This window comes from Salmo salar, chromosome 26 (genome assembly GCF_965601325.2).
Source record: "Salmo salar chromosome 26, fSalSal1, whole genome shotgun sequence".
Taxonomy (NCBI): Eukaryota; Metazoa; Chordata; class Actinopteri; order Salmoniformes; family Salmonidae; genus Salmo; species Salmo salar.
In genome coordinates this window covers 45,019,090-45,040,774 of record NC_138316.1, presented here as the reverse complement: position 1 = coordinate 45,040,774, position 21,685 = coordinate 45,019,090, and the positions used below count along the sequence as shown (strand labels likewise).

Genomic DNA, 21,685 nt, shown 5'->3' with positions numbered 1-21,685 from the left:
TGCCCATTCACCCTCTGAATGGCATACATACACAATCCATGTATCAATTGTCTCAAGGCTTGAAAATCCTTCTTTAACCCATCTCCTCCCCTTCATCTACACTGATTGAAGTGGATTTAACAAGTGACATCAATAAGAGCTTTCACCTGGTGAGTCTGTCATGGAAAAAGCAGCTGTTACTAATGTTTTGTCCACTCAGTGTATAATATGGTCTAATTTTCATTCAGGTGTAAGTACACTAGACACACAGTCCTCTTGTCTCGATGCTAATGATAGACAAACATGCTTTATCAGACAATACCATCCCTGTTTCTACCATGTAGCAAGACCCGGTCAGCTAATACAAAAGCTAATGCACCAAATCAATCATGTTTTGTATTTCATTTCACAAGGAATGGAGGAGAAGCTGAAATGGGCTCAGACATGGATGGAAGTGTGGGATGTGTCATGGTAACTGGACCGGTGAGTGGGTAGTATTCAGAGTGATGCAGTGCTCTGATGTCAAGCAGTGTTGTGATAGGGGCCTCAGGGTTACTGTGTGGTCTGCACTACAAAACCCATTTTGGTCCTGTTTTATTCTTTCTGACCCACCAGTCTCCTAAATATAGACATCAGTAAGAGGTTGGATCTGTGCTTTAAGCTTGCAATATCAAAATACATTTCAACGTCTTGAACATTCACTAAAGAGCACTACGTGAGCATCTGTTAGGGAAATTCTTTAGATTAAAATACCGTACCCGTTGCCCTTGCAGTCTGATACATTACAAATTAAAATTACAAATAATTTACCTTTATGTGCTTCTCACTGCTTCATAGAACTAGGTTAAGGGTGCTGTTTATGGTTGCTTTGTCGATCCACATCATAAAGGACATCATTTTCACATTTTGTACATTATAGAACTAGGTTAAGTGTTTTGTTTGCATTTGCTTCTAGTGGTATTGTATCCATATCATAAACAACATACTTTTCAGATTTTGTATATTATAGAACTAGGTTAAGCATTTTTGTTTGCAGTTGCTTCCAGTGGTGTTGTATCCAAATCATAAAAGCACCTATTTTTCCAATTGTAGAAGAACAGATAAGGTTGGGGCCTGAGGCTTAGGGTTGACATCCTGGATATCTGTCAAAAGGGACCCTCTAGCGAAGATAGCAACCAAGAATGTTGCAGCCGATTTCAACTTAATGGGTTAACTAAGAGTGTGGGTTCCCTAAACGTGTAGGAGGATAAACTGGATTGGATTACCGTGTAATCTGTTTCAAGATTTAAATTATACAGAATATTCCTTAAAACACCCTACAAACCATTTTTATCAGTCTCACAGTGAGTAACGTAATCTTTGTGGAGGGTTTAGTGTGTGAAACCTATTCTATAACAAGTGGGAAACGCATTATCTGGGCTATGTCAGCGTAGCACTCTCTCAGACAGGGACAGCCATGGGTATGGGGACAAGTGGATAATAGAAAACAGTTCTCTGGAGTTCAGGGGAGGCTGGTGGGAGGACCTATAGGAAGATGGGCTCATTGTAATAGCTGGAATGGAACGGAGTCAAACGTGGTTTCCATATGTTTGATGTGTCTGATACGGTTCCATTGATTCCATTCCAGCCATTACAATGAGCCTGTCCTCCTATTGCTCCTCCCACCAGCCTCCTCTGCTGAAGTTATGGCATGGTTGCCAAGGGTGTCTGTGGAATGAAGTGACCCCAAAAAATATGGTTCAACACATGTAGGAGCCATACTATAACGATGACCAAGAGAGTGTCTCTATCAATCTGGATGTTTACGGCACAACAACATCGTTCCCAACCTCCCTACCTCTGAGGAAGCACAGTTCCCGCTCAGCCCAGTCAAAACTGTTCGCTGCTCTGGCACCCCAATGGTGGAACAAGCTCCCTCACGACGCCAGGACAGCGGAGTTAATCACCACCTTCCGGAGACACCTGAAACCCCACCTCTTTAAGGAATACCTGGGATAGGATAAAGTAATCCTTCTAACCCCCCCCCCCCCCCCCCCTTAAAAGATTTAGATGCACTATTGTAAAGTGGTTGTTCCACTGTATATCATAAGGTGAATGCACCAATTCGTAAGTCGCTCTGGATAAGAGCGTCTGCTAAATGACTTAAATGTAAATGTAATCTTTCATAAGGGAACATTCATTTTATAACACATTTCATGAATAAGCATAAACAAACTACAGTATATTCCATCTTTAACTTGATGTTCACCAACAAAAACACAGGGTTCACACCCAGCAACTCTCCAGGACCGGAGGGTAGACCAGTGTGCTAGTTAAATCACCCAGCAACTCTCCAGGAACAGAGAGTAGACCAGTGTGCTACTTAAATCACCCAGCAACTCTCCAGGACCGGAGAGTAGACCAGTGTGCTACTTAAATCACCCAGCAACTCTCCAGGACCGGAGAGTAGACCAGTGTGCTAGTTAAATCACCCAGCAACTCTTCAGGAACAGAGAGTAGGCCAGTGTGCTAGTTAAATCACCCAGCAACTCTTCAGGAACAGAGAGTAGGCCAGTGTGCTAGTTAAATCACCCAGCAACTCTTCAGGAACAGAGAGTAGGCCAGTGTGCTAGTTAAATCACCCAGCAACTCTCCAGGACTGGAGAGTAGAACAGTGTGCTAAGTAAATCACCCAGCAACTATCCAGAAACGGAGACTAGACCAGTGTGCTAGTTAAATCACCTAGCAACTCTCCAGGAACAGAGAATAGACATTTGTCCTATTTAAATCACCCAACAACTCTCCAGGAACAGAGAGTAGACCAGTGTGCTAGTTAAATCACCCAGCAACTCTCAGGGAACAGAGAGTAGACCAGTGTGCTAGTTAAATCACCCAGCAAATCACCAGGGCCGGAGAGTAGACCAGTGTGCTAGTTAAATCACCCAGCAACTCTCCAGGAACAGAGAGTAGACCAGTGTGCTAGTTAAATCACCCAGCAACTCTCCAGGACCGGAGAGTGGACCAGTGTGCTAGTTAAATCACCCAGCAACTCTCCAGGAACAGAGAGTAGAGCAGTGTGCTACTTAAATCACCCAGCAACTCTCCAGGACCGGAGAGTAGACCAGTGTGCTAGTTAAATCACCCAGCAACTCTTCAGGAACAGAGAGTAGGCCAGTGTGCTAGTTAAATCACCCAGCAACTCACCAGGACCGGAGAGTAGACCAGTGTGCTAGTTAAATCACCCAGCAACTCACCAGGACCGGAGAGTAGACCAGTGTGCTAGTTAAATCACCCAGCAACTCTCCAGGAACAGAGAGTAGAGCAGTGTGCTACTTAAATCACCCAGCAACTCTCCAGGACCGGAGAGTAGACCAGTGTGCTAGTTAAATCACCCAGCAACTCTTCAGGAACAGAGAGTAGGCCAGTGTGCTAGTTAAATCACCCAGCAACTCTCCAGGACTGGAGAGTAGAACAGTGTGCTAGTTAAATCCCCCAGCAACTCTCCAGGACCGGAGAGTAGACCAGTGTGCTAGTTAAATCACCCAGCAACTATCCAGAAACGGAGACTAGACCAGTGTGCTAGTTAAATCACCTAGCAACTCTCCAGGAACAGAGAATAGACCAGTGTGCTAGTTAAATCACCCAGCAACTCTCCAGGAAAAGAGAGTAGAGCAGTGTGCTAGTTAAATCACCCAGCAACTCACCAGGGCCGGAGAGTAGACCAGTGTGCTAGTTAAATCACCCAGCAACTCTGCAGGACCGGAGAGTAGACCAGTGTGCTAGTTAAATCACCCAGCAACTCTCCAGGAACAGAGAGTAGACCAGTGTGCTAGTTAAATCACCCAGCAAATCACCAGGGCCGGAGAGTAGACCAGTGTGCTAGTTAAATCACCCAGCAACTCACCAGGACCGGAGAGTAGACCAGTGTGCTAGTTAAATCACCCAGCAACTCTCCAGGGCCGGAGAGTAGACCAGTGTGCTAGTTAAATCACCCAGCAACTCTCCAGGGCCGGAGAGTAGACCAGTGTGCTAGTTAAATCACCCAGCAACTCTCCAGGACCGGAGGGTAGACCAGTGTGCTGGTTAAATCACCCAGCAACTCTCCAGGAACAGAGAGTAGACCAGTGTGCTAGTTAAATCACCCAGCATCTCTCCAGGACCGGGGGAGTAGACCAGTGTGCTAGTTAAATCACCCAGCAACTCTCCAGGAACAGAGAGTAGGCCAGTGTGCTAGTTAAGTCACACCAGCAACTCTCCAGGACTGGAGAGTAGACCAGTGTGCTAGTTAAATCACCCAGCAACTCTCCAGGACCGGAGAGTAGACCAGTGTGCTAGTTAAATCACCCAGCAACTATCCAGAAACAGAGAGTAGACCAGTGTGCTAGTTAAATCACCTAGCAACTCTCCAGGAACAGAGAATAGACATTTGTGCTAGTTAAATCCCCCAGCAACTCTCCAGGAACAGAGAGTAGACCAGTGTGCTAGTTAAATCACCCAGCAACTCTCCAGGAACAGAGAGTAGACCAGTGTGCTAGTTAAATCACCCAGCAACTCTCCAGGAACAGAGAGTAGACCAGTGTGCTAGTTAAATCACCCAGCAAATCACCAGGGCCGGAGAGTAGACCAGTGTGCTAGTTATATCACCCAGCAACTCTCCAGGACCGGAGAGTAGACCAGTGTGCTAGTTAAATCACCCAGCAACTCTCCAGGACCGGAGAGTAGACCAGTGTGCTAGTTAAATCACCTAGCAACTCTCCAGGACCGGAGAGTAGACCAGTGTGCTAGTTAAATCACCCAGCAACTCTCCAGGACCGGAGGGTAGACCAGTGTGCTGGTTAAATCACCCAGCAACTCTCCAGGAACAGAGAGTAGACCAGTGTGCTACTTAAATCACCCAGCAACTCTCCAGGACCGGGGGAGTAGACCAGTGTGCTAGTTAAATCACCCAGCAACTCTCCAGGAACAGAGAGTAGGCCAGTGTGCTAGTTAAGTCACACCAGCAACTCTCCAGGACTGGAGAGTAGACCAGTGTGCTAGTTAAATCACCCAGCAACTCTCCAGGACCGGAGAGTAGACCAGTGTGCTAGTTAAATCACCCAGCAACTCTCCAGGACCGGAGAGTAGACCAGTGTGCTCGTTAAATCACCCAGCAACTCTCCAGGACCGGAGAGTAGACCAGTGTGCTAGTTAAATCACCCAGCAACTATCCAGAAACGGAGAGTAGACCAGTGTGCTAGTTAAATCACCTAGCAACTCTCCAGGAACAGAGAATAGACATTTGTGCTAGTTAAATCACCCAGCAACTCTCCAGGAACAGAGAGTAGACCAGTGTGCTAGTTAAATCACCCAGCAAATCACCAGGGCCGGAGAGTAGACCAGTGTGCTAGTTAAATCACCCAGCAACTCTCCAGGAACAGAGAGTAGACCAGTGTGCTAGTTAAATCACCCAGCAAATCACCAGGGCCGGAGAGTAGACCAGTGTGCTAGTTAAATCACCCAGCAACTCTGCAGGACCGGAGAGTAGACCAGTGTGCTAGTTAAATCACCCAGCAACTCTCCAGGACCGGAGAGTAGACCAGTGTGCTAGTTAAATCACCCAGCAACTCTCCAGGAACAGAGAGTAGACCAGTGTGCTAGTTAAATCACCCAGCAAATCACCAGGGCCGGAGAGTAGACCAGTGTGCTAGTTAAATCACCCAGCAACTCTCCAGGACCGGAGAGTAGACCAGTGTGCTAGTTAAATCACCCAGCAACTCTCCAGGACCGGAGAGTAGACCAGTGTGCTAGTTAAATCACCCAGCAACTCTCCAGGACCGGAGAGTAGACCAGTGTGCTAGTTAAATCACCCAGCAACTCTCCAGGACCGGAGGGTAGACCAGTGTGCTGGTTAAATCACCCAGCAACTCTCCAGGAACAGAGAGTAGACCAGTGTGCTACTTAAATCACCCAGCAACTCTCCAGGACCGGGGGAGTAGACCAGTGTGCTAGTTAAATCACCCAGCAACTCTCCAGGAACAGAGAGTAGGCCAGTGTGCTAGTTAAGTCACACCAGCAACTCTCCAGGACTGGAGAGTAGACCAGTGTGCTAGTTAAATCACCCAGCAACTCTCCAGGACCGGAGAGTAGACCAGTGTGCTAGTTAAATCACCCAGCAACTATCCAGAAACGGAGAGTAGACCAGTGTGCTAGTTAAATCACCTAGCAACTCTCCAGGAACAGAGAATAGACATTTGTGCTAGTTAAATCACCCAGCAACTCTCCAGGAACAGAGAGTAGACCAGTGTGCTAGTTAAATCACCCAGCAACTCTCCAGGACCGGAGAGTAGACCAGTGCGCTAGATAAATCACACAGAAACTCTCCAGGACTGGAGAGTAGACCAGTGTACTAGTTAAATCACCCAGCAACTCTCCAGGAACAGAGAGTAGACCAGTGTGCTAGTTAAATCACCCAGCAAATCACCAGGGCCGGAGAGTAGACCAGTGTGCTAGTTAAATCACCCAGCAACTCTCCAGGACCGGAGAGTAGACCAGTGTGCTAGTTAAATCACCCAGCAACTCTCCAGGACCGGAGAGTAGACCAGTGTGCTAGTTAAATCACCCAGCAACTCTCCAGGACCGGAGAGTAGACCAGTGTGCTAGTTAAATCACCCAGCAACTCTCCAGGACCGGAGGGTAGACCAGTGTGCTGGTTAAATCACCCAGCAACTCTCCAGGAACAGAGAGTAGACCAGTGTGCTACTTAAATCACCCAGCAACTCTCCAGGACCGGGGGAGTAGACCAGTGTGCTAGTTAAATCACCCAGCAACTCTCCAGGAACAGAGAGTAGGCCAGTGTGCTAGTTAAGTCACACCAGCAACTCTCCAGGACTGGAGAGTAGACCAGTGTGCTAGTTAAATCACCCAGCAACTCTCCAGGACCGGAGAGTAGACCAGTGTGCTAGTTAAATCACCCAGCAACTATCCAGAAACGGAGAGTAGACCTGTGTGCTAGTTAAATCACCTAGCAACTCTCCAGGAACAGAGAATAGACATTTGTGCTAGTTAAATCACCCAGCAACTCTCCAGGAACAGAGAGTAGACCAGTGTGCTAGTTAAATCACCCAGCAACTCTCCAGGACCGGAGAGTAGACCAGTGCGCTAGATAAATCACCCAGAAACTCTCCAGGACTGGAGAGTAGACCAGTGTACTAGTTAAATCACCCAGCAACTCTCCAGGAACAGAGAGTAGACCAGTGTGCTAGTTAAATCACCCAGCAAATCACCAGGGCCGGAGAGTAGACCAGTGTGCTATTTAAATCACCCAGCAACTCTCCAGGAACAGAGAGTAGACCAGTGTGCTAGTTAAATCACCCAGCAAATCACCAGGGCCGGAGAGTAGACCAGTGTGCTAGTTAAATCACCCAGCAACTCTCCAGGACCGGAGAGTAGACCAGTGTGCTAGTTAAATCACCCAGCAACTCTCCAGGAACAGAGAGTAGACCAGTCTGCTAGTTAAATCACCCAGCAACTCTCCAGGAAAAGAGAGTAGAGCAGTGTGCTAGTTAAATCACCCAGCAACTCACCAGGGCCGGAGAGTAGACCAGTGTGCTAGTTAAATCACCCAGCAACTCTCCAGGACCGGAGAGTAGACCAGTGTGCTAGTTAAATCACCCAGCAACTCTCCAGGACCGGAGAGTAGACCAGTGTGCTAGTTAAATCACCCAGCAACTCTCCAGGACCGGAGAGTAGACCAGTGTGCTAGTTAAATCACCCAGCAACTCTCCAGGACCGGAGAGTAGACCAGTGTGCTAGTTAAATCACCTAGCCACTCTCCAGGAACAGAGAATAGACATTCGTGCTAGTTAAATCACCCAGCAACTCTCCAGGAACAGAGAATAGACCAGTGTGCTAGTTAAATCACCCAGCAACTCTCCAGGACCAGAGTGTAGACCAGTGTGCTAGATAAATCACCCAGCAACTCTCCAGGACCGGAGAGTAGACCAGTGTACTAGTTAAATCACCCAGCAACTCTCCAGGAACAGAGAGTAGACCAGTGTGCTAGTTAAATCACCCAGCAAATCACCAGGGCCGGAGAGTAGACCAGTGTGCTATTTAAATCACCCAGCAACTCTCCAGGACCGGAGAGTAGACCAGTGTGCTAGTTAATTCACCCAGCAACTCTCCAGGACCGGAGAGTAGACCAGTGTGCTAGTTAAATCACCCAGCAACTCTCCAGGACCGGAGGGTAGAAGACCTGTGTGCTGGTTAAATCACCCAGCAACTCTCCAGGAACAGAGAGTAGAGCAGTGTGCTAGTTAAATCACCCAGCAACTCTCCAGGACCGGAGAGTAGACCAGTGTGCTAGTTAAATCACCCAGCAACTCTCCAGGAACAGAGAGTAGGCCAGTGTGCTAGTTAAATCACCCAGCAACTCTCCAGGACCGGAGAGTAGACCAGTGTGCTAGTTAAATCACCCAGCAACTCTCCAGGAACAGAGAATAGACATTTGTGCTAGTTAAATCACCCAGCAACTCTCCAGGACCGGAGAGTAGACCAGTGTGCTAGTTAAATCACCCAGCAACTCTCCAGGAACAGAGAGTAGACCAGTGTGCTAGTTAAATCACCCAGCAAATCACCAGGGCCGGAGAGTAGACCAGTGTGCTAGTTAAATCACCCAGCAACTCTCCAGGAACAGAGAGTAGACCAGTGTGCTAGTTAAATCACCCAGCAACTCTCCAGGAAAAGAGAGTAGAGCAGTGTGCTAGTTAAATCACCCAGCAACTCACCAGGGCCGGAGAGTAGACCAGTGTGCTAGTTAAATCACCCAGCAAATCTCCAGGACCGGAGAGTAGACCAGTGTGCTAGTTAAATCACCCAGCAACTCTCCAGGACCGGAGAGTAGACCAGTGTGCTAAGTAAATCACCCAGCAACTCTCCAGGAACAGAGAATAGACCAGTGTGCTAGTTAAATCACCCAGCAACTCTCCAGGACCAGAGTGTAGACCAGTGTGCTAGATAAATCACCCAGCAACTCTCCAGGACCGGAGAGTAGACCAGTGTACTAGTTAAATCACCCAGCAACTCTCCAGGAACAGAGAGTAGACCAGTGTGCTAGTTAAATCACCCAGCAAATCACCAGGGCCGGAGAGTAGACCAGTGTGCTATTTAAATCACCCAGCAACTCTCCAGGACCGGAGAGTAGACCAGTGTGCTAGTTAATTCACCCAGCAACTCTCCAGGACCGGAGAGTAGACCAGTGTGCTAGTTAAATCACCCAGCAACTCTCCAGGACCGGAGGGTAGAAGACCAGTGTGCTGGTTAAATCACCCAGCAACTCTCCAGGAACAGAGAGTAGAGCAGTGTGCTAGTTAAATCACCCAGCAACTCTCCAGGACCGGAGAGTAGACCAGTGTGCTAGTTAAATCACCCAGCAACTCTCCAGGAACAGAGAGTAGGCCAGTGTGCTAGTTAAATCACCCAGCAACTCTCCAGGACCGGAGAGTAGACCAGTGTGCTAGTTAAATCACCCAGCAACTCTCCAGGAACAGAGAATAGACATTTGTGCTAGTTAAATCACCCAGCAACTCTCCAGGACCGGAGAGTAGACCAGTGTGCTAGTTAAATCACCCAGCAACTCTCCAGGAACAGAGAGTAGACCAGTGTGCTAGTTAAATCACCCAGCAAATCACCAGGGCCGGAGAGTAGACCAGTGTGCTAGTTAAATCACCCAGCAACTCTCCAGGAACAGAGAGTAGACCAGTGTGCTAGTTAAATCACCCAGCAACTCTCCAGGAAAAGAGAGTAGAGCAGTGTGCTAGTTAAATCACCCAGCAACTCACCAGGGCCGGAGAGTAGACCAGTGTGCTAGTTAAATCACCCAGCAACTCTCCAGGACCGGAGAGTAGACCAGTGTGCTAGTTAAATCACCCAGCAACTCTCCAGGACCGGAGAGTAGACCAGTGTGCTAGTTAAATCACCCAGCAACTCTCCAGGACCGGAGAGTAGACCAGTGTGCTAGTTAAATCACCCAGCAACTCACCAGGACCGGAGGGTAGACCAGTGTGCTGGTTAAATCACCCAGCAACTCTCCAGGAACAGAGAGTAGACCAGTGTGCTAGTTAAATCACCCAGCAACTCTCCAGGAAAAGAGAGTAGAGCAGTGTGCTAGTTAAATCACCCAGCAACTCACCAGGGCCGGAGAGTAGACCAGTGTGCTAGTTAAATCACCCAGCAACTCTCCAGGAACAGAGAGTAGGCCAGTGTGCTAGTTAAATCACCCAGCAACTCTCCAGGACTGGAGATTAGACCAGTGTGCTAGTTAAATCACCTAGCAACTCTCCAGGAACAGAGAATAGACATTTGTGCTAGTTAAATCACCCAGCAACTCTCCAGGAACAGAGAATAGACCAGTGTGCTAGTTAAATCACCCAGCAACTCTCCAGGACCGGAGAGTAGACCAGTGTGCTAGATAAATCACCCAGCAACTCTCCAGGACCGGAGAGTAGACCAGTGTACTAGTTAAATCACCCAGCAACTCTCCAGGAACAGAGAGTAGACCAGTGTGCTAGTTAAATCACTCAGCAACTCTCCAGGACCGGAGAGTAGACCAGTGTGCTAGTTAAATCACCCAGCAACTCTCCAGGAACAGAGGGTAGGCCAGTGTGCTAGTTAAATCACCCAGCAACTCTCCAGGACCGGAGAGTAGACCAGTGTGCTAGTTAAATCACCCAGCAACTCTCCAGGAACAGAGAATATACATTTGTGCCAGTTAAATCACCCAGCAACTCTCCAGGAATGGAGAGTAGACCAGTGTGCTAGTTAAATCACCCAGCAACTCTCCAGGACCGGAGAGTAGACCAGTGTGCTAGTTATATCACCCAGCAACTCTCCAGGACCGGAGAGTAGACTAGTGTACTAGTTAAATCACCCAGCAACTCTCGAGGACCGGAGAGTAGACCAGTGTGCTAGTTAAATCACCCAGCAACTCTCCAGGACCGGAGAGTAGACCAGTGTGCTAGTTAAATCACCCAGCAACTCTCCAGGAACGGAGAGTAGACCAGTGTGCTAGTTAAATTACCCAGCAACTCTCCAGGACCGGAGAGTAGACCAGTGTGCTAGTTAAATCACCCAGCAACTCTCCAGGAATGGAGAGTAGACCAGTGTGCTAGTTAAATAACCCAGCAACTCTCTTGGACCGGAGAGTAGACCAGTGTGCTAGTTAAATCACCCAGCAACTTTCCAGGAACGGAGAGTTGACCAGTGTGCTAGTTAAATCACCCAGCAACTCTCCTGGAACAGAGAGTAAGCCAGTGTGCTAGTTAAATCACCCAGCAACTCTCCAGGAACAGAGAGTAGACCAGTGTGCTAGTTAAAACACCCAGCAACTCTCCAGGACCGGAGAGTAGACCAGTGTGCTAGTTAAATCACCCAGCAACTCTCCAGGACCGGAGAGTAGACCAGTGTGCTAGTTAAATCACCCAGAAACTCTCCAGGACCGGAGAGTAGACCAGTGTGCTAGTTAAATCACCCAGCAACTCTCCACGAACAGAGAGTAGACCAGTGTGCTAGTTAAATCACCCAGCAACTCTCCAGGAACAGTTAGTAGACCAGTGTGCTAGTTAAATCACCCAGCAACTCTCCAGGACCGGAGAGTAGACCAGTGTGCTAGTTAAATCACCCAGCAACTCTCCAGGAACAGAGAGTAGGCCAGTGTGCTAGTTAAATCACCCAGCAACTCTCCAGGACCGGAGAGTAGACCAGTGTGCTAGTTAAATCACCCAGCAACTCTCCAGGAACAGAGAATAGACATTTGTGCTAGTTAAATCACCCAGCAACTCTCCAGGACCGGAGAGTAGACCAGTGTGCTAGTTAAATCACCCAGCAACTCTCCAGGAACAGAGAGTAGACCAGTGTGCTAGTTAAATCACCCAGCAAATCACCAGGGCCGGAGAGTAGACCAGTGTGCTAGTTAAATCACCCAGCAACTCTCCAGGAACAGAGAGTAGACCAGTGTGCTAGTTAAATCACCCAGCAACTCTCCAGGAAAAGAGAGTAGAGCAGTGTGCTAGTTAAATCACCCAGCAACTCACCAGGGCCGGAGAGTAGACCAGTGTGCTAGTTAAATCACCCAGCAACTCTCCAGGACCGGAGAGTAGACCAGTGTGCTAGTTAAATCACCCAGCAACTCTCCAGGACCGGAGAGTAGACCAGTGTGCTAAGTAAATCACCCAGCAACTCTCCAGGACCGGAGAGTAGACCAGTGTGCTAGTTAAATCACCCAGCAACTCACCAGGACCGGAGGGTAGACCAGTGTGCTGGTTAAATCACCCAGCAACTCTCCAGGAACAGAGAGTAGACCAGTGTGCTAGTTAAATCACCCAGCAACTCTCCAGGAAAAGAGAGTAGAGCAGTGTGCTAGTTAAATCACCCAGCAACTCACCAGGGCCGGAGAGTAGACCAGTGTGCTAGTTAAATCACCCAGCAACTCTCCAGGAACAGAGAGTAGGCCAGTGTGCTAGTTAAATCACCCAGCAACTCTCCAGGACTGGAGATTAGACCAGTGTGCTAGTTAAATCACCTAGCAACTCTCCAGGAACAGAGAATAGACATTTGTGCTAGTTAAATCACCCAGCAACTCTCCAGGAACAGAGAATAGACCAGTGTGCTAGTTAAATCACCCAGCAACTCTCCAGGACCGGAGAGTAGACCAGTGTGCTAGATAAATCACCCAGCAACTCTCCAGGACCGGAGAGTAGACCAGTGTACTAGTTAAATCACCCAGCAACTCTCCAGGAACAGAGAGTAGACCAGTGTGCTAGTTAAATCACTCAGCAACTCTCCAGGACCGGAGAGTAGACCAGTGTGCTAGTTAAATCACCCAGCAACTCTCCAGGAACAGAGGGTAGGCCAGTGTGCTAGTTAAATCACCCAGCAACTCTCCAGGACCGGAGAGTAGACCAGTGTGCTAGTTAAATCACCCAGCAACTCTCCAGGAACAGAGAATATACATTTGTGCCAGTTAAATCACCCAGCAACTCTCCAGGAATGGAGAGTAGACCAGTGTGCTAGTTAAATCACCCAGCAACTCTCCAGGACCGGAGAGTAGACCAGTGTGCTAGTTATATCACCCAGCAACTCTCCAGGACCGGAGAGTAGACTAGTGTACTAGTTAAATCACCCAGCAACTCTCGAGGACCGGAGAGTAGACCAGTGTGCTAGTTAAATCACCCAGCAACTCTCCAGGACCGGAGAGTAGACCAGTGTGCTAGTTAAATCACCCAGCAACTCTCCAGGAACGGAGAGTAGACCAGTGTGCTAGTTAAATTACCCAGCAACTCTCCAGGACCGGAGAGTAGACCAGTGTGCTAGTTAAATCACCCAGCAACTCTCCAGGAATGGAGAGTAGACCAGTGTGCTAGTTAAATAACCCAGCAACTCTCTTGGACCGGAGAGTAGACCAGTGTGCTAGTTAAATCACCCAGCAACTTTCCAGGAACGGAGAGTTGACCAGTGTGCTAGTTAAATCACCCAGCAACTCTCCTGGAACAGAGAGTAAGCCAGTGTGCTAGTTAAATCACCCAGCAACTCTCCAGGAACAGAGAGTAGACCAGTGTGCTAGTTAAAACACCCAGCAACTCTCCAGGACCGGAGAGTAGACCAGTGTGCTAGTTAAATCACCCAGCAACTCTCCAGGACCGGAGAGTAGACCAGTGTGCTAGTTAAATCACCCAGAAACTCTCCAGGACCGGAGAGTAGACCAGTGTGCTAGTTAAATCACCCAGCAACTCTCCACGAACAGAGAGTAGACCAGTGTGCTAGTTAAATCACCCAGCAACTCTCCAGGAACAGTTAGTAGACCAGTGTGCTAGTTAAATCACCCAGCAACTCTCCAGGACCGGAGAGTAGACCAGTGTGCTAGTTATATCACCCAGCAACTCTCCAGGACCGGAGAGTAGACCAGTGTGCTAGTTATATCACCCAGCAACTCTCCAGGACCGGAGAGTAGACCAGTGTGCTAGTTAAATCACCCAGCAACTCTCCAGGAACGGAGAGTAGACCAGTGTGCTAGTTATATCACCCAGCAACTCTCCAGGACCGGAGAGTAGACCAGTGTGCTAGTTAAATCACCCAGCAACTCTCCAGGACCGGAGAGTAGACCAGTGTGCTAGTTAAATCACCCAGCAACTCTCCAGGACCGGAGGGTAGACCAGTGTGCTGGTTAAATCACCCAGCAACTCTCCAGGAACAGAGAGTAGACCAGTGTGCTATTTAAATCACCCAGCAACTCTCCAGGACCGGGGGAGTAGACCAGTGTGCTAGTTAAATCACCCAGCAACTCTCCAGGAACAGAGAGTAGGCCAGTGTGCTAGTTAAGTCACACCAGCAACTCTCCAGGACTGGAGAGTAGACCAGTGTGCTAGTTAAATCACCCAGCAACTCTCCAGGACCGGAGAGTAGACCAGTGTGCTAGATAAATCACCCAGAAACTCTCCAGGACCGGAGAGTAGACCAGTGTACTAGTTAAATCACCCAGCAACTCTCCAGGAACAGAGAGTAGACCAGTGTGCTAGTTAAATCACCCAGCAAATCACCAGGGCCGGAGAGTAGACCAGTGTGCTAGTTAAATCACACAGCAACTCTCCAGGACCGGAGAGTAGACCAGTGTGCTAGCTAAATCACCCAGCAACTCTCCAGGAACAGAGAGTAGACCAGTGTGCTAGTTAAATCACCCAGCAAATCACCAGGGCCGGAGAGTAGACCAGTGTGCTAGTTAAATCACCCAGCAACTCTCCAGGACCGGAGAGTAGACCAGTGTGCTAGTTAAATCACCCAGCAACTCTCCAGGAACAGAGAGTAGACCAGTCTGCTAGTTAAATCACCCAGCAACTCTCCAGGAAAAGAGAGTAGAGCAGTGTGCTAGTTAAATCACCCAGCAACTCACCAGGGCCGGAGAGTAGACCAGTGTGCTAGTTAAATCACCCAGCAACTCTGCAGGACCGGAGAGTAGACCAGTGTGCTAGTTAAATCACCCAGCAACTCTCCAGGACCGGAGAGTAGACCAGTGTGCTAGTTAAATCACCCAGCAACTCACCAGGACCGGAGGGTAGACCAGTGTGCTGGTTAAATCACCCAGCAACTCTCCAGGAACAGAGAGTAGACCAGTGTGCTAGTTAAATCACCCAGCAACTCTCCAGGACCGGAGAGTAGACCAGTGTGCTAGTTAAATCACCCAGCAACTCTCCAGGAACAGAGAGTAGGCCAGTGTGCTAGTTAAATCACCCAGCAACTCTCCAGGACTGGAGAGTAGACCAGTGTGCTAGTTAAATCACCCAGCAACTCTCCAGGACCGGAGAGTAGACCAGTGTGCTAGTTAAATCACCCAGCAACTATCCAGAAACGGAGAGTAGACCAGTGTGCTAGTTAAATCACCTAGCAACTCTCCAGGAACAGAGAATAGACATTCGTGCTAGTTAAATCACCCAGCAACTCTCCAGGAACAGAGAATAGACCAGTGTGCTAGTTAAATCACCCAGCAACTCTCCAGGACCAGAGTGTAGACCAGTGTGCTAGATAAATCACCCAGCAACTCTCCAGGACCGGAGAGTAGACCAGTGTACTAGTTAAATCACCCAGCAACTCTCCAGGAACAGAGAGTAGACCAGTGTGCTAGTTAAATCAGCCAGCAAATCACCAGGGCCGGAGAGTAGACCAGTGTGCTAGTTAAATCACCCAGCAACTCTCCAGGACCGGAGAGTAGACCAGTGTGCTAGTTAATTCACCCAGCAACTCTCCAGGACCGGAGAGTAGACCAGTGTGCTAGTTAAATCACCCAGCAACTCTCCAGGACCGGAGGGTAGACCAGTGTGCTGGTTAAATCACCCAGCAACTCTCCAGGAACAGAGAGTAGAGCAGTGTGCTAGTTAAATCACCCAGCAACTCTCCAGGACCGGAGAGTAGACCAGTGTGCTAGTTAAATCACCCAGCAACTCTCCAGGAACAGAGAGTAGGCCAGTGTGCTAGTTAAATCACCCAGCAACTCTCCAGGACCGGAGAGTAGACCAGTGTGCTAGTTAAATCACCCAGCAACTCTCCAGGAACAGAGAATAGACATTTGTGCTAGTTAAATCACCCAGCAACTCTCCAGGACCGGAGAGTAGACCAGTGTGCTAGTTAAATCACCCAGCAACTCTCCAGGAACAGAGAGTAGACCAGTGTGCTAGTTAAATCACCCAGCAAATCACCAGGGCCGGAGAGTAGACCAGTGTGCTAGTTAAATCACCCAGCAACTCTCCAGGACCGGAGAGTAGACCAGTGTGCTAGTTAAATCACCCAGCAACTCTCCAGGAACAGAGAGTAGACCAGTGTGCTAGTTAAATCACCCAGCAACTCTCCAGGAAAAGAGAGTAGAGCAGTGTGCTAGTTAAATCACCCAGCAACTCACCAGGGCCTTAGAGTAGACCAGTGTGCTAGTTAAATCACCCAGCAACTCTGCAGGACCGGAGAGTAGACCAGTGTGCTAGTTAAATCACCCAGCAACTCTCCAGGACCGGAGAGTAGACCAGTGTGCTAGTTAAATCACCCAGCAACTCACCAGGACCGGAGGGTAGACCAGTGTGCTGTTTAAATCACCCAGCAACTCTCCAGGAACAGAGAGTAGACCAGTGTGCTAGTTAAATCACCCAGCAACTCTCCAGGAAAAGAGAGTAGAGCAGTGTGCTAGTTAAATCACCCAGCAACTCACCAGGGCCGGAGAGTAGACCAGTGTGCTAGTTAAATCACCCAGCAACTCTCCAGGAACAGAGAGTAGGCCAGTGTGCTAGTTAAATCACCCAGCAACTCTCCAGGACTGGAGAGTAGACCAGTGTGCTAGTTAAATCACCTAGCAACTCTCCAGGAACAGAGAATAGACATTTGTGCTAGTTAAATCACCCAGCAACTCTCCAGGAACAGAGAATAGACCAGTGTGCTAGTTAAATCACCCAGCAACTCTCCAGGACCGGAGAGTAGACCAGTGTGCTAGTTAAATCACCCAGCAACTCACCAGGACCGGAGGGTAGACCAGTGTGCTGGTTAAATCACCCAGCAACTCTCCAGGAACAGAGAGTAGACCAGTGTGCTACTTAAATCACCCAGCAACTCTCCAGGACCGGAGAGTAGACCAGTGTGCTAGTTAAATCACCCAGCAACTCTCCAGGAACAGAGAGTAGGCCAGTGTGCTAGTTAAATCACCCAGCAACTCTCCAGGACTGGAGAGTAGACCAGTGTGCTAGTTAAATCACCCAGCAACTCTCCAGGACCGGAGAGTAGACCAGTGTGCTAGTTAAATCACCCAGCAACTATCCAGAAACGGAGAGTAGACCAGTGTGCTAGTTAAATCACCTAGCAACTCTCCAGGAACAGAGAATAGACATTCGTGCTAGTTAAATCACCCAGCACCTCTCCAGGAACAGAGAATAGACCAGTGTGCTAGTTAAATCACCCAGCAACTCTCCAGGACCAGAGTGTAGACCAGTGTGCTAGATAAATCACCCAGCAACTCTCCAGGACCGGAGAGTAGACCAGTGTACTAGTTAAATCACCCAGCAACTCTCCAGGAACAGAGAGTAGACCAGTGTGCTAGTTAAATCACCCAGCAAATCACCAGGGCCGGAGAGTAGACCAGTGTGCTAGTTAAATCACCCAGCAACTCTCCAGGACCGGAGAGTAGACCAGTGTGCTAGTTAATTCACCCAGCAACTCTCCAGGACCGGAGAGTAGACCAGTGTGCTAGTTAAATCACCCAGCAACTCTCCAGGACCGGAGGGTAGACCAGTGTGCTGGTTAAATCACCCAGCAACTCTCCAGGTACAGAGAGTAGAGCAGTGTGCTAGTTAAATCACCCAGCAACTCTCCAGGACCGGAGAGTAGACCAGTGTGCTAGTTAAATCACCCAGCAACTCTCCACGAACAGAGAGTAGGCCAGTGTGCTAGTTAAATCACCCAGCAACTCTCCAGGACCGGAGAGTAGACCAGTGTGCTAGTTAAATCACCCAGCAACTCTCCAGGAACAGAGAATAGACATTTGTGCTAGTTAAATCACCCAGCAACTCTCCAGGACCGGAGAGTAGACCAGTGTGCTAGTTAAATCACCCAGCAACTCTCCAGGAACAGAGAGTAGACCAGTGTGCTAGTTAAATCACCCAGCAAATCACCAGGGCCGGAGAGTAGACCAGTGTGCTAGTTAAATCACCCAGCAACTCTCCAGGACCGGAGAGTAGACCAGTGTGCTAGTTAAATCACCCAGCAACTCTCCAGGAACAGAGAGTAGACCAGTGTGCTAGTTAAATCACCCAGCAACTCTCCAGGAAAAGAGAGTAGAGCAGTGTGCTAGTTAAATCACCCAGCAACTCACCAGGGCCGGAGAGTAGACCAGTGTGCTAGTTAAATCACCCAGCAACTCTGCAGGACCGGAGAGTAGACCAGTGTGCTAGTTAAATCACCCAGCAACTCTCCAGGACCGGAGAGTAGACCAGTGTGCTAGTTAAATCACCCAGCAACTCACCAGGACCGGAGGGTAGACCAGTGTGCTGGTTAAATCACCCAGCAACTCTCCAGGAACAGAGAGTAGACCAGTGTGCTAGTTAAATCACCCAGCAACTCTCCAGGAAAAGAGAGTAGAGCAGTGTGCTAGTTAAATCACCCAGCAACTCACCAGGGCCGGAGAGTAGACCAGTGTGCTAGTTAAATCACCCAGCAACTCTCCAGGAACAGAGAGTAGGCCAGTGTGCTAGTTAAATCACCCAGCAACTCTCCAGGACTGGAGAGTAGACCAGTGTGCTAGTTAAATCACCTAGCAACTCTCCAGGAACAGAGAATAGACATTTGTGCTAGTTAAATCACCCAGCAACTCTCCAGGAACAGAGAATAGACCAGTGTGCTAGTTAAATCACCCAGCAACTCTCCAAGACCGGAGAGTAGACCAGTGTGCCTGATAAATCACCCAGCAACTCTCCAGGACCGGAGAGTAGACCAGTGTACTAGTTAAATCACCCAGCAACTCTCCAGGAACAGAGAGTAGACCAGTGTGCTAGTTAAATCACCCAGCAAATCACCAGGGCCGGAGAGTAGACCAGTGTGCTAGTTAAATCACCCAGCAACTCTCCAGGACCGGAGAGTAGACCAGTGTGCTAGTTAAATCACCCAGCAACTCTCCAGGACCGGAGAGTAGACCAGTGTGCTAGTTAAATCACCCAGCAACTCTCCAGGACCGGAGAGTAGACCAGTGTGCTAGTTAAATCACCCAGCAACTCTCCAGGACCGGAGGGTAGACCAGTGTGCTGGTTAAATCACCCAGCAACTCTCCAGGAACAGAGAGTAGACCAGTGTGCTAGTTAAATCACTCAGCAACTCTCCAGGACCGGAGAGTAGACCAGTGTGCTAGTTAAATCACCCAGCAACTCTCCAGGAACAGAGAGTAGGCCAGTGTGCTAGTTAAATCACCCAGCAACTCTCCAGGACCGGAGAGTAGACCAGTGTGCTAGTTAAATCACCCAGCAACTCTCCAGGAACAGAGAATAGACATTTGTGCTAGTTAAATCACCCAGCAACTCTCCAGGAACGGAGAGTAGACCAGTGTGCTAGTTAAATCACCCAGCAACTCTCCAGGACCGGAGAGTAGACCAGTGTGCTAGTTATATCACCCAGCAACTCTCCAGGACCGGAGAGTAGACTAGTGTACTAGTTAAATCACCCAGCAACTCTCGAGGACCGGAGAGTAGACCAGTGTGCTAGTTAAATCACCCAGCAACTCTCCAGGACCGGAGAGTAGACCAGTGTGCTAGTTAAATCACCCAGCAACTCTCCAGGAACGGAGAGTAGACCAGTGTGCTAGTTAAATCACCCAGCAACTCTCCAGGAAAAGAGAGTAGAGCAGTGTGCTAGTTAAATCACCCAGCAACTCACCAGGGCCGGAGAGTAGACCAGTGTGCTAGTTAAATCACCCAGCAACTCTCCAGGAACAGAGAGTAGGCCAGTGTGCTAGTTAAATCACCCAGCAACTCTCCAGGACCGGAGGGTAGACCAGTGTGCTGGTTAAATCACCCAGCAACTCTCCAGGAACGGAGAGTAGACCAGTGTGCTAGTTAAATCACCCAGCAACTCTCCAGGACCGGAGAGTAGACCAGTGTGCTAGTTATATCACCCAGCAACTCTCCAGGACCGGAGAGTAGACTAGTGTACTAGTTAAATCACCCAGCAACTCTCGAGGACCGGAGAGTAGACCAGTGTGCTAGTTAAATCACCCAGCAACTCTCCAGGACCGGAGAGTAGACCAGTGTGCTAGTTAAATCACCCAGCAACTCTCCAGGACCGGAGAGTAGACCAGTGTGCTAGTTAAATCACCCAGCAACTCTCCAGGACCGGAGGGTAGACCAGTGTGCTGGTTAAATCACCCAGCAACTCTCCAGGAACGGAGAGTAGACCTGTGTGCTAGTTAAATCACCCAGCAACTCTCCAGGACCGGAGAGTAGACCAGTGTGCTAGTTATATCACCCAGCAACTCTCCAGGACCGGAGAGTAGACTAGTGTACTAGTTAAATCACCCAGCAACTCTCGAGGAACGGAGAGTAGACCAGTGTGCTAGTTAAATCACCCAGCAACTCTCCAGGACCGGAGAGTAGACCAGTGTGCTAGTTAAATCACCCAGCAACTCTCCAGGAACGGAGAGTAGACCAGTGTGCTAGTTAAATCACCCAGCAACTCTCCAGGAAAAGAGAGTAGAGCAGTGTGCTAGTTAAATCACCCAGCAACTCACCAGGGCCGGAGAGTAGACCAGTGTGCTAGTTAAATCACCCAGCAACTCTCCAGGAACAGAGAGTAGGCCAGTGTGCTAGTTAAATCACCCAGCAACTCTCCAGGACCGGAGGGTAGACCAGTGTGCTAGTTAAATCACCCAGCAACTCTCCAGGACCGGAGAGTAGACCAGTGTGCTAGTTAAATCACCCAGCAACTCTCCAGGACCGGAGGGTAGACCAGTGTGCTGGTTAAATCACCCAGCAACTCTCCAGGAACAGAGAGTAGACCAGTGTGCTAGTTAAATCACTCAGCAACTCTCCAGGACCGGAGAGTAGACCAGTGTGCTAGTTAAATCACCCAGCAACTCTCCAGGAACAGAGAGTAGGCCAGTGTGCTAGTTAAATCACCCAGCAACTCTCCAGGACCGGAGAGTAGACCAGTGTGCTAGTTAAATCACCCAGCAACTCTCCAGGAACAGAGAATAGACATTTGTGCTAGTTAAATCACCCAGCAACTCTCCAGGAACGGAGAGTAGACCAGTGTGCTAGTTAAATCACCCAGCAACTCTCCAGGACCGGAGAGTAGACCAGTGTGCTAGTTATATCACCCAGCAACTCTCCAGGACCGGAGAGTAGACTAGTGTACTAGTTAAATCACCCAGCAACTCTCGAGGACCGGAGAGTAGACCAGTGTGCTAGTTAAATCACCCAGCAACTCTCCAGGACCGGAGAGTAGACCAGTGTGCTAGTTAAATCACCCAGCAACTCTCCAGGAACGGAGAGTAGACCAGTGTGCTAGTTAAATCACCCAGCAACTCTCCAGGACCGGAGAGTAGACCAGTGTGCTAGTTAAATCACCCAGCAACTCTCCAGGAACGGAGAGTAGACCAGTGTGCTAGTTAAATAACCCAGCAACTCTCTTGGACCGGAGAGTAGACCAGTGTGCTAGTTAAATCACCCAGCAACTTTCCAGGAAC

At 49.1% G+C, this 21,685-nt stretch overlaps 1 protein-coding gene across 2 annotated transcripts in view; it reads right to left on the bottom strand.

The window, feature by feature from the left end:
* Positions 1–21,685, bottom strand: part of LOC106593359 (leucine-rich repeat-containing protein 4C) — a 62,400-nt gene that overhangs the window by 16,453 nt on the left and 24,262 nt on the right. The gene's annotated exons all lie outside the window — the stretch shown is intronic.